This window comes from Gracilinanus agilis, chromosome 5, assembly GCF_016433145.1.
Source record: "Gracilinanus agilis isolate LMUSP501 chromosome 5, AgileGrace, whole genome shotgun sequence".
NCBI classification, from domain to species: domain Eukaryota; kingdom Metazoa; phylum Chordata; class Mammalia; order Didelphimorphia; family Didelphidae; genus Gracilinanus; species Gracilinanus agilis.
Window position 1 is genome coordinate 259,727,792 of NC_058134.1, and position 16,538 is coordinate 259,744,329.

Here is a 16,538-nt window from a genome sequence, read left to right on the forward strand (position 1 = left end):
TCAAGGGAAGTATACCTTGTCCTTATGGTGGAAGAAAGCAGGGACTCTAGTTTATAGCTATTTGTGAGTAGGTAGGAGTTAGATTATCTGAGTTGCCTTTAGAAAAGTCAATGGAGCTGACCCTAGCAGATTCCAGAATTAAGATCTTAGTTGAGATTATAATTTTGATCCCTCTACTGTTTTCTTTCTCCTCTGACCCCCAAACCCACTTTTATCATCAAAGAATAAGACAACATCTGCATAGACACTAAACAGAATATTTAATGGAAGTAGGTGAACATTAACTGTTTTTCCCCCCATCTTGAGAAATAAAGACCATAATAGCAGAAATTGTGACAGTCCCTAAGATTTCACTTAAGATCCTTCCAAATGCTATTTGGTACTGTCTTCACTTCCAACTAGAAAAAAATATCATTTCAGCAACATGCCACCAGTTTGAGTGTTTTCTCTGTCGGTCTATATCTCTATCAGTTTGTCTCTCTGTCTGTCTCTTCCTCTTTTTCTGTCTTTCTTCTCTCTTTCTCTCTCTGTGTCTGCCTCCATCTGTCTCTCTCTGACTCTGTTGCTCTCTCTTTTACTCTTTTATCTTATTTTTCTTATATAGGTTGTTATGGGTACTGATCACTCAGTTCCTGTGTTCTGTTCACTATGGCTCCTCAATAAATATCAATTAATTATTAACTAACCAGCATTAACTCATTTGTCCAGGGAATTTGCATAAATAATATAGAAGGAGCTTAGCAAGCATATGTTCCATTTGACTGTTCTTTTTACCAGAAGCATTTTTAGCTTTAGGGCTGACATCTGTGTTACTAGTCCTTAATAATTAGAAGTAATGAAAAAGTTATTGATAATTAGTCATTCAAATTAAAGAGACCTGAATATTTCATCTCTCCCCTTATTTTTTAACTAGGCACATGTTCTATTGTGCTTCCTTAGTCGCATTTCCCTTCCTTCTTTTTTTAAACACATAATTTTCCACTAAAAAAGATGCAGAGGATTGAATTATAAAGGTAAGTTTCTGATAAAGCAAAGCTGCTGACTCGCCATATACATTTGGAGGAAATTTAACTCTTTTCTGAACTTCTTTGGTCCCAAAAGCTAATTATTGGCTTTAATAGTCATTTCTTTTACTTTGACAAAGAAAAAGAAAAGCAGGATGTGATTTTCATGTTATCAAAAAGGACAAAGTGAAAATAATACTTGACATTGCTATGGAACTTTAAAGTTTATAAAGTCAACATGATCTTATCTGTAGAATGTAAGTTCTTTAGATGATGGAGACTCTTATCTTGTTTTTCTAAACCTGAGACCAAGATCAATGCCTGACATATCATCAGCTCATATAAATCCTTCATCCTTCTTGGACTAGATTGAGGCTCATGACCTTATGAGGTAACTACTACAAATATCTATTTTGCATGAGAAGAAAGCGAGACTCAAAAGACTAAGAAGGAAGGAAATGGACATTTATTAAGATCCTAATATATGCCAGGCATTTTAAATTATTAAATTATATTATCTCACTTACTTCTCACTGCAACCTTAGGAGGTAGATAGGTACTATTCTTATCCCCATTTTATAGGTGTTACTGTTGTTGTTGAGTCATTTTAGATGTGTCTGAGTCCATGATACAATTTAGGATTTTATTGGTAAAAATACAAAAATGGTTTGCCATTTTCCTTCTACATCTCATTTTACCAAATGGAGAAACTGAGGTAAACAAGATTAAATGACTGACTCAGGATCACACTTATCTAAGTGTCTGAGGCTGGATTTGAACTAGAGTCCTCTTGATTCCTGTCCTGGACTCTATCCATTATACTACCTCATTGTCCACAGCTCAGTTGCCTCTTAGTGATTTGTTAATGTCTTTAGAGCTAGTATCAAGGCAAGGATTTGAACCTCGGTCTTCCTGCTAGCAAGTCCAGTAATTCATTCACTGAGGCACAATGGCCGATTTGACATAGCCTTCTTAACTTATAAGGAATCTGAGATTATTGATTTGTAAGAAAACAACCTAGATTTAGTTATGACATCATTTCTAGGGACCTGCCATCTTTTCAACGAAATGTTATTTAATTGAAAAACAGTTTTATTTTTCTTATTGGCAAAACATGTACATTTTACCTAGCTTACTGTAAAAGTATTTTAGTTACGTTATATTTCAGAGATGGTTGTTTCTTTTGGATCATGCTTATTTTCAGTCCTACCTCCAAATCTGATAAAACAAAATGAATAACAAACAAAAACATCTTTGAGAGAGAAAAAAGACATAAACCTAGGCTAGTAACAATAGTTTAGAAATATGACTAAGTTTCTCCAACAACCCTGTTTATCTTTATGTTTCTCATTTTTAAGAAGGACCTGCTCTAGAGGCAGCTGGGTGGCTCAGTGGATAGAGAGCCAGGCATAGAGTTAGGAGGATCTGAATTCAAATCTGACCTCAGTTCCAAGCATTCTGACTCTAGTGAAGTCACTGCATTTCTGCCTTAGAACTGCTACTTAGTATTGATTGTAAGAGAGAAAATAAGGATTAAAAAAAATTTTTTTAAGGAGTGTCATTTCTCTGTAAGTAATTAGATAAGTAGTCAAATCAAGTCAGTTCATTAAGCATGTATTAAATGCATTTACCACAGTCAGCTACTGGGCTAATTAAGTAAGCTCTGGAGAAACAAAAGCAAAAAAATTAAAATTAAAAAAACAGTCTTTGCTCTTGAGAAGCTAATGAAATAAAGATAAATCAATAGAGATGACTGGTAAATTACTGATAAATAGCTAGAGAGATATAAATAGCTGATAATTAATTGATAAGTACAAATGATAGATAAATAATTGATAGATAAATGGATAGCTAGATGGATGGATAGACTGAGAGATCAATCATAGATAGATAGATAGATAGATAGATAGATAGATAGATAGATAGATAGATGCATAGATAGATGCATAGATAGATAGATAGACAAATAGATAGACAGACAGGCAGACAGACAAGCAGATAGATGCATAGGTAGATAGATGGATAGACAGAAAGATAGACAGATAGAAAGATGCATAGATAGAGAGATGCATAGATAGATAGACAGACAGATGATAAAGTAGATAGACAGACAGACAGACAGAAGATAGACAGATAGATGATAGACAGATGAGAGAGATGGATACAGACAGATAATAGAGATAAATGATAGAAAGATAGAAAAATAGATAGATAGATAGATAGATAGATAGATAGATAGATAGATAGATAGATAGATAGATAGATAGATAGTAAGTAAATTATTTTGTGAGCTCCTGCCTTGATTATTGGCATGGGTAATTAGAAAATGAAAACATGCCTTATGGAAGAAATAGCTTTGCTTTCTGAATTCAGTTACTACATTGCCTTTAAAGGTTCCTCTCAGTAGAATATTTCAGGTTGTGCAATATATCCTGTCAACAAGCCAGGGTTTTACATTCAGTTTATGGGTAAAGTTCTCTTTGAGAATGTTTAAAATTCTGAACCAGTTGAATTTCTTCAAATCCGATTGCTTTCAGGTTTATGATATGGGCGTACAATTAATGACTTTTTAAATTTCAGCAGTAAGGCATCGATAGCATGAGAAGTCTTTTGAAATGTTATGATGATGTAAAAATGCCACATTTTCTCTTGTATGCTATTAAATGGAACTGGTTTTATTGCCTCTGTTAAAATATATCCAACCATAAGAATATTTTTATCATTGCATGAAAACGCCTCCGGAAAATAATCTAATCAGATCATAAAGCATCTTTTCTCTCTGAGCACTATAATGGCACTTCTCCTCTTAAATCTGTAGCATCTTGACTCATTTCAGTTTGTTGTCATGGTGCAACAGGCCTATTGTACCCCATAGCTCCCAATGTTTATTTTCCCCAGCCAGTTCCCGGATTTGGATTGCTGACTCCCTCTACCGTTTCCTGACTGCTACGACCTCTTCACTTAACCTGAGTTTATTGCTGTCCAACTAGGTCTGTAAGCGATAACCTAAGTTTTTCCATCTTCACTGCCCGATTTGCTGAAAATAGAACCAGATTCTTGTGTAATTAAAAAAATTAAGGATTTAAATATGAAATACTTTGAGCTTACCTTCTATATAGTCTTTCAACATCCTCCACAGAGACCCTGGTCAACATACTGGACATCTTCCTCTGTTTCTTTTGGAATTTGAGGCCTTTCCTGATCCTTCCTATTACTAACACTGCCACCAATTACCTTGTATCTTCTTCATTTACAGTTTGCATTTATTTTCAGGTGTATGTGTTATTTTACCAAGTAGAATGTAGGTTCATTCAGCCATAAATTTTTCTTTTTTTTTCCTTCACATATCTAGCAACTATCACAATGCCTCATACATAGTAGGTACTTAATAAATGCTTATTGATTTTGATTGGATGACTGTGCAGCACTGGGACCATCCATCTAGCATCTCTTATCCTCACTCTGTGACTAGCCTACTCCTCTGATTATACATAACAATATTTATATAACTTTTAAAAAGTTTTATTTGCATCTTTTGGTTTTTTCTTTCTGATTCCATCTACGTCTATGTCTCCTCTATGCAAACAATTGCTCAAACCATATGTTTACCTTCAAACTCTCAGTCCAAATCCTAAATTTATTTCTAATCATACCTCTTCCTGGATGTCCCACTGAACATTTTAAAAACTTTTTGGCATGTTTAATGTTAATTTCTCTCCACAACCTGTCCAATTCATTTACTCAACCTTAAAACCATGAGGCCATCTTTAATTCTTTTTTCATCACAAATAAAATTCAATAATAATGATGAAAATCATAATTGATATTTATATAATATTTCAAGGCTTACAATGTGCTTTGCTTACAACTCTGTAAGGGAGGTCGCACAATAATGGCCCTTATTTTACAGGATGGAAACTGGGGCCCAATGAGGTTAAGTGACTATTGCAACAATTCAATGCAATGCAATTTGTTAAGCATTTATTATTTGTAAAGTTATATGTCATTAGTAATGAATGCCAAAATATCTTATAGTGTCATTCCCCCTGATCAAAAACCTATAGTGGCTCCCTATTGCCTCTAGATTAAATATAAAGCCTTTAGTTTGGCATTTCCCAATATTTACTTCTTGGGCTTTATTTCATCTTATTCCCCTTCACATACTCTGGAAGATTCTAGCAGAGTTGATCAGCTTGCTCTTCTTCCAACTCAGCAGTTCCTTCCTTCTTTTATGCCTCATTCCTGAGATAACTTCCCTTTATACTCTTAGAATGCTTAACTCTATTCAAGGCCAGTTCAAGCATTTTCTCCTCTAGGAAATTCTTCTTGTGTTTTCCTATACCTTTGCAAATTCAACAACATTTATTCAGCACCTACCATGTTCAAAGTTCTGGACTAGCCAATGGGGACAAAAAAAAGGAAGTTTATAAGGACTGTTTTGCATTTCTATGTCTTCAGTGACTAGCAGAGGGTCTTACATGTAGGGAGTACTCAATAAATATTGTTATTGTAGCTCTCGCATTTTTTCCTTCTTTTACATTTATGTCTCCACTGTACTACTACAGAATCAAATTACCTCTTAAAAACAAAACAAAACTCTTACCTTTTGTCTTAGAATCAATGTTACAGTGTATAGTATCTAAGGGCCAAGAGTGGTAAAGGCTAGGCAGTGGGGGTTAAGTGACTTGTCCAGGGTCACATAGCTAGGAAGTGTCTGAGGCCAGATTTAAATCCAAGACCTCCTGTCTCCAAATCTAGCTTTCTGCACACTGAGCCATCTGGCTGCCCCATTTATTGCCTCTGGGTTAAACAACTCACATACTCTCTCTACTCTAATGATTCCATTCCATACTTCCACCTTTCTAGTTCATCCTTCACAGAACTGACAAAAGATTTCTGAGCAGACATTCCCTCACCCCTCTGCCTCCGAAACAGATAAAATGAAAATTCTTTCACTTGGTATTCAAAAGCTTCCACACTCTGAATATGAGACTTGGATTCAAATTCCCATCATGATTCTAACTAGGTGTATGACCCTCACCAAGGGACTTATTTGCTTTAAGCCTCAATCTCCTTATCTGTAAGATAAAGAAAATAGTACTTATATGAACTACCTTATAGGGTTGAGTGAAAAGGGCTTTGTGAACATTAAAGTATTTTGCATTGTTGTTGCTGCTGTAATTAAATAAAATATTAATGTTATTATAGTTCATAATATAATTGTATATAATTATATTGTTTTCATTTTTATTTATAGTAAATTTTAGTTCTTATTCCTGAGACAAGCCACTGCCCTACTGTTGTTCCTTTATATTTAATATTTAGTTATAGGTGGAGAATTTGGTCTATTTTTGTGATTATTATTGTTGTTGCTCTTACTGCTGCTGTTATTTGGTTTCAATCTACCTTTTCACACTTTTTGACCATTAATCTCCTTTTATATACTCTTCCTTTTAGTTAAACTGGACTGCTGCTGTTTCCTGATATTGCACATGGCAAAGCAATATTTCCTTTCTGGAATAAGCTCTCTCTACCTTATCATCTGTGAAAATCCTTTGGTTCAAGTCTAGTTCAGGCAACATCTCCTCTATGAACATTTCCTTGATCTTTGCTTTTCCCCTCTTCCCCCCAATGGCAGTGTTTACTTCCTGTTGAAGCTCTTCTATGTATTTACCATATAGTAATTTGTATGATAGTTCTTTGAGCATTTGTCTTCTCCCTCTACTAGGGGAAGTTCCTTCTTCCTTCCTTCCCTTCCTCCCTTCTTCCTCCCTCCCTCCTTTCCTTCCTTCCTTTCTTCTTTCCTTCCTCCCTGCCTCCCTCCCTCTGTCTCTGAATCTGTCTGTCTCTGTCTCTCTGTTTCTGTCTCTCTGTCTCCCTGTCTGTGTCTATGTCTGTTTCTCTCTGTGTCTGTGTCTGTGTCTGTGTCTGTCTCTGTCTGTCTGCCTCTCCTTTTCTCGCTCTCTTTCTCTCACCCTCCCTTCCCACCACCTCTCTCCCTCTATTTCTTTGGAGTTAAATGAGTGGCTTTTGTTTTTCTAGAAGATTTTAAAACAAGAAAAAAAACCTATGCTCATTTGGATGGGAGAGAAAGATATGACTGATCATATGTTACAGGGTCAAATGTATTTATTTGAGCATTGGAGTACACCATGCTGATAGGCTCAGGGGCAGCTGAACTATAGAGAAGGGAATACGTATTTATATAATGCCTCCTATGTACCAGGCAATGAGCAAAACATTTTTAGAAATATTTCTCATTTGATTTTATGCAGGTGCTTTTATTTTCCCTCTTTTATAGTTGAGAAAACTAATGCAAACAGAGGTTAAGTGACTCGTTGATGGTCATACAGCTAGGAAATGTCTGAGGTTGAATTTGAATTTAGTGCTTTACTAGCTCGGAAAGGAACATTAGCTTTAGTGCCCCATGGCCTAAAGTTGAATCCTGACTTTGGAACTCAATACATGTGTGTCCTTGGTTAAGTTACTTTAGTTCTGTGGGTATCAGTTTCCTCATTTGTTAAATGGTGGAAGGGATATTACACTAACATGGTCCCTAAGGCCCCTTTTAGCTCTAGACTAGGACCTAAAATTCTATACTCTCCAAAAGAAGTCTTCATCATGGTTTGGGAGGATTCATATTTATGGTAATAATAACAATAAAACTTATATCCTACTTTTAGGTTTGCAAAATACTTTATAAATATTATCTCTTTTTACTCTCAGAACATTCCTGGGAAATAAGTTCTATTATTAACCCTATTAGATCATCAGTTCATGTACAGGGTGTCACACATGTCTTAGTCTTCAAACCAGTCTGAAAACTGTCCTAAGACTTTTGGTACACTCTATGTTTTAGAGGAGGAAGAAACCTTAGAAGACATCTAGTCCAACGCCTTCATTTTACAAACAAAGAAAGGGAGTCTGGGAAAAGTGAAATAACTTACCCATAGTCACCCTGGCAGTAAGCTTACCATCATGACAAAGTATGGTAGATAATAAGAATTTTTTAGTGTACATCTATTTTCAAGCAATACAACACATAGAGTAACATGAACTTTTGAGCAAAAATAACTGGCTACATTTGTTACTCTAGTCATGCTAGAATAGTACTTTTCCTTCTACTCCTTTTTGGTTGGGAACAAAAGAAATGACACTAAGAGGGAGCTGGTAATTGGCAAACATTTGAGGGAAAGAAGGGATGAAATGGGAAAAGTTTGAGCAAGAAAAGCTCTGCCCTAAATCAATTCAAGTTACCAGTCCCAGATGAACTACATCCTTGGATATTGGAGAAATGAGTTGCTCTGGTTGCTCAATCAATGTGAGGCTTCTCGGAAGTTCTTGGAGACTGAGAGAGGGATATCAGGACCAGAGATGGGCCAGTGTTATCCTGGCTTTCCCCAAAGGTAAAATTTTTAAAAATTTTTAAAATTTTTTTAAAAAAACTGCAAAATTTAGACAGTGAGTCTGACTTTGATTCCTGTCAACAGCTCTACACCATATTATTAATGAGAAGAGTAATAAACCCCTAGGAAAGGAAGTGGCAATGACAAGGCTTTATCAGTGAACAGGTTATGCTAGAATCACCTCATTTCCTGTTTTGACACTGTTTAAATTTAAGCATACTGTAAACATAGTCTACTTGGATAAAGGCTTATTTGGGAACGTTTCTGAAATTGTTATATAGTTCATTGAATTCAGAACTGACCTAATAGGCAGAATCTGTTACAGAATGTCTACAAATAGTCCAAAGTTTTTTTGATTATACATTATTGCAATTCTCCCAGAAATAGAATCTCTGCCTTTTTCATGTGCACAATTTCATCAATGCACTCTGAGAATTAGACAAAGAATAAATCAAAATAATTCCTGCCTTAAAGGAGCATCCAGAACAGGATAAATTAAAAGTTTCTACAATATATTATCTTATTTGATACAGTAATTAAAAAATTTTGAACCCTTACCTTCTGTCTTAGAATTAATACTAAGTATCAGTTCAAAGGTAGACAAGTAATACGGGCAGGGCAACTAGGGTTAAATGACTTGCTAAGGGTCACACAGTATCTGAGGTCATATTTGAATCCAGGACCTCTCATCTTCAGGCCTGGCTCTCTATTCACTGAGCTACCTAGCTGCCCCTCATAGTAATCTTTTTGTCAGTGGGCAGGTCAGTTACTATTTTGTCTCATTTGATTAATAATGGAAACCGAGGCATGGAGAAATTAAATGACTTGCACGTGGGCACATGATGTTAGTGAGACTAGATTAGAACTGTGCCTATTTTCTCCTCTGTCTATATGTAATTTCAAAATGAAGAAGAGAAATTATTTGCTTATGGAGATTTTATGGAGATTTAGAAAATTGACTGCCATAGAATTTTGATCAATTTGCAGACTATAGCTTGGAGTTCAAAGTCATAGCGAGGGGATCTATAAGATGGGCAGCTCGGAATGAATATTTTAGGGGTCCCTGTCTTTCTCAAAGACATGAACAGTAGTAATCTCAGCAAGAACAAACTTATTGTGGCCTAAGAAAGTTCTCTAAATCTTTGTCTTGACCTGATTCCACTGTGATTCAATTTTTGCAGTAGCTAACTTTTCTATAGGCAATTTCTACCACACCTGAGGGACCTGCCCTGTAATGTATCAGAAGGAAGAAAAGATACTGAAAGCATGGAAAAAAAATATTGGACTTTGTTAATACTAAAAAAATACTAAAAAATATTGGACTTTGTTAATACTAAAAAAATACTAAAGAATATTGGACTTTGTTAATACTAAAAAAAAAAGGTGACTGTGAGAACATTAGTAACTATCAACCACTAAAAGTCTTTATGAGAGTCATCTGTACAGAAAGTGAAGGTAACCTCAATGAGAGTATTATTAAGGAACAAACAAGCTTCATCACAAATGATAGTCAGAAATGGATTCTTATTTTCTGTATCTCATAATAAAAGATAAAGAGAATTTAAAAATCTGTTGTACTGATCATTTATTGGCTATGGAAAGACACATGATTTGGTAGAATTAAATATTTGGTAGAACTCTAAAAGCAAAGTGTCTTCATCCATTAAGATCCTTCAGGATTTCTTGAAATATATAACAGAAGTGAGCTTGTTCGGTGACCCCTAGATAATAAACATCAGTTGATGAGTAAATCAGTGAGATATATGCATGTCAAAGATATTCACCATTGTGTAAAAGGAGATCCAACAAAGAGGCAAGGTCCAGGAGAGATCCCCCATAGATGATAAATTCCTGCTAATGCTCCTGTTTATGAATGACATTGATTCAGGTCTCTGGACATAAGAAGAAATCTGTCATCACTAAAAAGAGTTTGCTAACCATCCACATAGAAAAAAATAAGTGGATGAAAAATGTCTAGTGCCCAACATTTAACACATTTTGGGATGTGCACCTGACAGAGTTTGTCTAATAGTGTGTAGATCTCAAATGGAATACATACAGAATGAATTGGACCTAGGCTCTATTGCTTTGAAGAAATTACAAAGCTCTTTTGTTTATCCCTAGCTTTCCAGAAAACCACATTAACATTTTACTGGTATTTCTGTGTAGCAGAGAGATGTGCAATACCATTGCCTCTAAGGAACTAAAGATGAATGTCCCACAGAGGGCAATGGAAAGGTGCAAGATAGGTGGAAGCAGGAATTCCAAAGAACAGGAGAAAAGATATCATCAAGGAAGATTTATGGTAGGAAGAGTAGAGGGGCTAATTACCTGGTTAGTGTGAAGGACAAGTTAATAGTCATATTCCACTGGCACTCTCTTGATGATGGGAGAAATGAAGGATCTCCAGGACATTGGGTAGAGTCCCTTTGGCAAATTTATATGAAACCATGGACAAGAGTTACACAAGTTGAGCTGCTATCTGCATCGTTGAAGGGAACTCCTGAATCAAGGAGTTATCAGATCAGTTTGAATGTTGAGTGTTTGCTATTTTAAACTTCAAAATGATAGAGCACTTTCCACCCCTTTTCTCTCCTGATCCTCACAGAATCCCTGTAACTATTACTATTACTATGGGCAGTAAGGTGGTGTAGTAAATAGAGTTCTTGATCAGGTGTCAGAAACACCCATCTTCATAAATTAAAAATCTGGTCTCAGACACTTAACAGCTTTGGGACCCTGGATAAGTCATTTAACACCATTTCCTCAGTTTCTTTGTGAGCAAAATAAGCTAAACAGAAAATGATTCCAAGGCCTTTGTCAAGAAAATCCCAAATGAGGTCAAGAAGAGCCAGACACTACAGAAATGACTGAATTGCAAAATGATCGCTTTAGGGACAATTATCCTAATTTCACGTAGAAGAATACTGAGACTTACTTAAAGACACTAAGTTAGGCTATCTATCATAAAAAAAATTGGTCAGTGGTAACAGCCAAATCCAAATCTACCCTAACCCTAAATTTAGTGTTTTAGTCTCTTATGCCTCAGTTTTTGATGAGGATAAATGTAAAATGAGAATAATAACAGCACCTACATCAAAGGATTGTTGTGAGGATCAAATGAGATAATATTTACAATAGCTCCTGGTACATAGTAAGCATCATATAAATGTTAGCTCTTATGATTATTATTACACCAAGTTGCCTTTCCACATTAATAACCTAAAAGGAAATTTGGGCAATTTTCATTAGACTCATTGGCTTGTCCGATGAGGAAGAAAGGCAATAGAGGAAAACCACCAAAACCTCATGCCTTGAGCCACTTATCTTGCACCTTGATAACAAAGTTTATATTAGTCAAGGGCAATAGGAGTCAAATCTAGCATATGACTACTTGAATAAATACTTTTACCTCCCAAGCAACTAAGAAGGTCAAGACATCCTCTTTGTCCTGTTTTATGCAATTTTCCATTTCATTCAACTGAAAAGTTCCAGGAGGCAAAAATGACCATTCAGCTCTTTGGTTTTATCATATTGGAAAACTGAACAGAAGGCACATCTGATTTTAAAAAAGTCGTTAGCATTTTCTTAGCTTAATCCACAATTTCTGTCCCATAAAATCTACATGAAGTGAAATGTTAATATAATTAGCTTCAACTTTCTTCTTTTACTCCATTTATAATCAAATATTGCCTAAACCATCATTTTGACCATTTTTGTATCCCTAGCAGTTAGCACAGTGCATGCACATTATTTTTAAAAATTCTTTGTCCTTCAATTTTGAAGAAGGCCAATGGCATCACAGGTTGATGCCTTGATTTGTTTGTGAGTCATTTTAGTGAGGCAGAGTTGCATAAAGTCATCATCATCACTCTCTTCCATATTCATTGAAGTCCAGTGACACAACAAAAGTCAGGATGATTGGTGAAGGGCTAGGCCAGTGATGCTGAACCTTTTAGAGACAGAATGCCCAAATTGCAACCCTCAATGCCACATGTGAGCCTGCCCCCGCCCCGACCCACACTTACCCCAGACAGGGGAGGAAAGAAGTGCTCCCTTTGGGCTGCTGGGCAGAGGGGTGAGTGATGTGAGAAATGTCCTTAGGTACACATGGAGAGGAGAAAGGGATCAGCCCCCTTCAGCATGCATTCCATAGATTTGTAACACGGGTCTAGGTTTTAGGCCATAGTAAGTACTTAATAAATGCTTTCTGACTCTTTGACAACCAGGAATAGTTAGGGCTAGAGTTGTTTCCCCTTTTGTATGCTTAAATAAGCCTGGGTGGTTTACAAGGGTCAGTACTTGGTGTTACTGTGGGTCATTTGCAAATTATAGTCAGCTCTATTGACTCTATTAAGTCAATAGAAAATTATCTTTGGTAAATATTTTATATATCATAAAAGCCATTATAATAACTACTTTTTAGTTCTATTTGCCTTTCTTCTCCTCAGTTTTGAATAGTTATAATTAACAGTAGAGAATATGACCATTTCTGAAATAGATTAATTTTTCTTACCAGAGATAATATGTACTGAGGGCATAAACTATTTGTCTTATCAGATAGTTTACAGTTGTTATGAGATTATACAATCCTATTAAAAGAAGGCTCATAGCTCATCTAGGGGAGGCAGAATAAGGGGAGGAAAAAATACTGCATTTGGAGTTAGAAGACCTAGGTTCAAATCCTAGATCAACAACTAAAATTCTGTGTGACCTTGGATAAGTCACTTAACTTTTGAGAGCCTCCATTTCTTCATCTTTAAAAATGAAAGGAGGTCTAAAAGTTCTTTCCAAGACTAATAATCTAGTAATCTCTTATGGTACTATGAATAGGATGCTGGAGCGAGGAAGATTTGATTTCAAATCCTATCTCAGATACCATCACTACTACTACTACCACAGTAACCTTCTGTCACCACCATCACCAGCACCACCACTACCTCCTCCTCCTCCTCCTCTTACTACTACTACTACTACTACTACTACTACTACTACTACTACTACTACTACTACTACTACTACTACTACTACTACTACTACTACTACTACTACTCTACTACTACTATGACTACTATGTTTACTACAGACAAGCATATTTTTCCAACACAGCAACTCACAAAGATCATCTACTAAGCTGTCAAGGACTTGAAGTTGATAGATGACTCACCCTAATAAATTACATTTTTTTAAAATAATATACATAGGCAGAACTTTTAAGGGATTTAATTTGGTTTGATTCTCTCTAGGTAGATTTTTGAAACAGCTTCATCCAACGTATAAATTGCTGATCTTGGAAAGTGTCAGAAAATCCCTTTAAATGACAAATTGGGGGATCTCAGATTAACCCACAGAGCCAAATTCATGCAATAGCCTATACAAGCTAAGAAAAATGAGCTGGGTTGGGGGTGGCAGAGCAGGAACAGGAACATAGTTTAATTAAAGTTGGCTCAGGAAGGAAACCTTAATGAATTGCAACCCCACAGCAGAGCAAATCTCGAGACCTAGAAGTCCTAAGGGAACTGTCAATAGTAAAGATGCAATTACCTGAACTGATTGCTCATGAGATTCTTCTTGTTTTCAGGGTACCAAGTGTTGTTTCTCTGAGCATAATGATCAGGCAGGGAAATAACCTGGCTTTGTGTGCTAAAAATAGCACTTTCATAATTACATTTCTACTTTCTGCAAATCGGATAATGAGGTAACGTCTGATATGCAAAAATTAATCATGCATTTAGAAGGTTCGATATTAAATTGTCACGAGTGAAATGTTCAGGATATATGAGCCTCTGTATAGTCCCTCCTAAAGTGCCACATTTATGAGGCTGTAAAAGAGGTACTCAGTGGGCACAATTTGGACTTAGAAACCCTCCAGGCTACTGAGAACAAGCAGCCAATTAAGCCCAAGAGAAGCCAGGCTTGCTATTGACCTTGATAACTGCTTTGACTCCAGGTTGCTATGCTTGTCAGATAGGATGTGAAAGACTCGACTTTCTTAAGTATCTGACCTCCTGCTTCCATACAGAACACCAGAGGGTTAGGAGGAGGGAATTGCAGGCAAAGGGAACTATGAGGAGACCATTACAATCAGCCAGCCTTTTATTGATAAACAAAAGGGACAAAGAGATTTATAATGATAGAGTGGCATTTAGTTAACAAAATATAGACATGTAGACACCTTCCTGCTGAGTCAAAAGGACTAATCCATAAAGGTACTGTCATAACTGTTGTGGTTAGAATTATCTCAAGAGACTGATTTAGGGGTAAGAATATAAGTTTATTGATTACACCAGGTTTATTGGTTAGGCCAGCATCACAACTGATAAACTGATATAGGTCTCCATGGCTCTCTCATGACCGGGGACAACCTGAGCTGGGTTAGGCAGCTTAATAAATAGATTTCTAGGAGCTCACTATTCAGCCCCTCCATTGATCATCCCAAGACATTTCTAATTGGTAATCAGCTAACTAGAAAGTGGTCCATCCAACCCTCAGCCCTTCCCCAAACTGACAGCTGAAGGTCTGCATGTATGTCAGAAAAGTATCATTGCAGAACTTTCCAGTTAGTCAGAATCTGTGAAAGGACTACATTCCTATGGGCAAAGAGAATGAAAAAATCTATAGACCTGGCTCAGGAATTCTTCCCATATGTACATATACAGGAACTGATTTGGAGCCTTTATAATCTAGGTCCCTGACATAAAAATAATAGAGTATATGAAAAATAAATTTTCACATAATAAAAGAGAAGATATGTTGATTAGCCTTAAAGCATATGAGTTCAAGGTCTACCTCTGAAGTTTACTATTCATGTGACCTCGGGCATATTTGGTCTCTTTTTCCAGTTCTTCTATAAAATGTGGAGTTTAGTCTAGATGATCTCTTTAGCTCTTCAATTGATTAGTCTATGTTTTATCAGGGAAGTCTCACAAAAACAATACAAATGAACACCCCCCCCCACTAAAAACAAAAACAAAAACAAAAACCTCTCTTTGAGGTAGAAGCCCCATTAGCAAAGACAACTCAAACAGAGAGCTCAGCACCATGGACAAGCCCATCATTTAAAGGGAGCATCAGTGCAATACAGAAGTCCAGCAATAGGTGATGAATGCAAGAGGAAGAGGAGGAGAAAGAAGAAGAGGAAGAGGAAGAAGGAACACACACATTCTCCATTTTATATAATAGTTCACATTTACCAGTGAGGTAGGTATTACAGTATTATTGTCCCTAATTTATAGTTGAAGTATAATGGAAAGAACACATTGGATTTGGAGTCAGAGGGCATTTTCAAATACTGACTTTGCTGTTCACTACTCACAACCTAGAAGATATCAATGAACTTCTATAGAACTCAGTTTTCTCATTTGTGAATGAGGAAATGTGGTTAGATGAACTCTAGGAAGGTCTTCTTAGATATCTAGCTTTAAATCTATGCGAAGTTAAATGATTTACCCATGGTCATGCAGCTAGTAAGTTTGGAAAACAGAATTCAAATAGTTCTCTCCTACTTCCCCCTGAGTGCTTTTTTTCAAATATACCACTCTGTATCAATTGAATCCTTAGCTATGAGACTTTAAGTAAACAGTATACATACCTCTTTGATACTCCAGTAGAACATAAATGTTTCACCCCCTTAAAAACACATCAGAATGTGAACTCCTTAAGCTTAAGTACGCTTTCCAGGTTTTCTTTATATCCTCAGGGTCTAGATAATGGCTTGCTCTTTTTTTAAAGTTAAGATTTGTGATTTCTTGGGTATAGAGAGCTCCAGGTCAGGAAACTCTATGAAATCAAGTTGGCAACTCTTCTCTAATGTGTATTCTTGGTATTCTTGGTAAGTTGCCTTGGGCTCTAAGAGTGACTTGCCCAGGGTCACACAGGTAATATGTGCCAGAGGTTATAATTGAACTCAAGGCACCCTGACTCCTATGACCTGCCTCCTATCCAATAAACCGCACTAGCTCTAATCAATCAGTTATTTTATAAATCCCTGCCTCTCCCTCCTCCTTTCCCAACTTACCCCACACCCCAGTCAAAGAACTGGCTTGATTTGTGTGTCCTTGGTGAATTAACTGATTTTAAAATAGTAATAATAATAACTATATCTCTAATAGAATTACCTGAACCAATT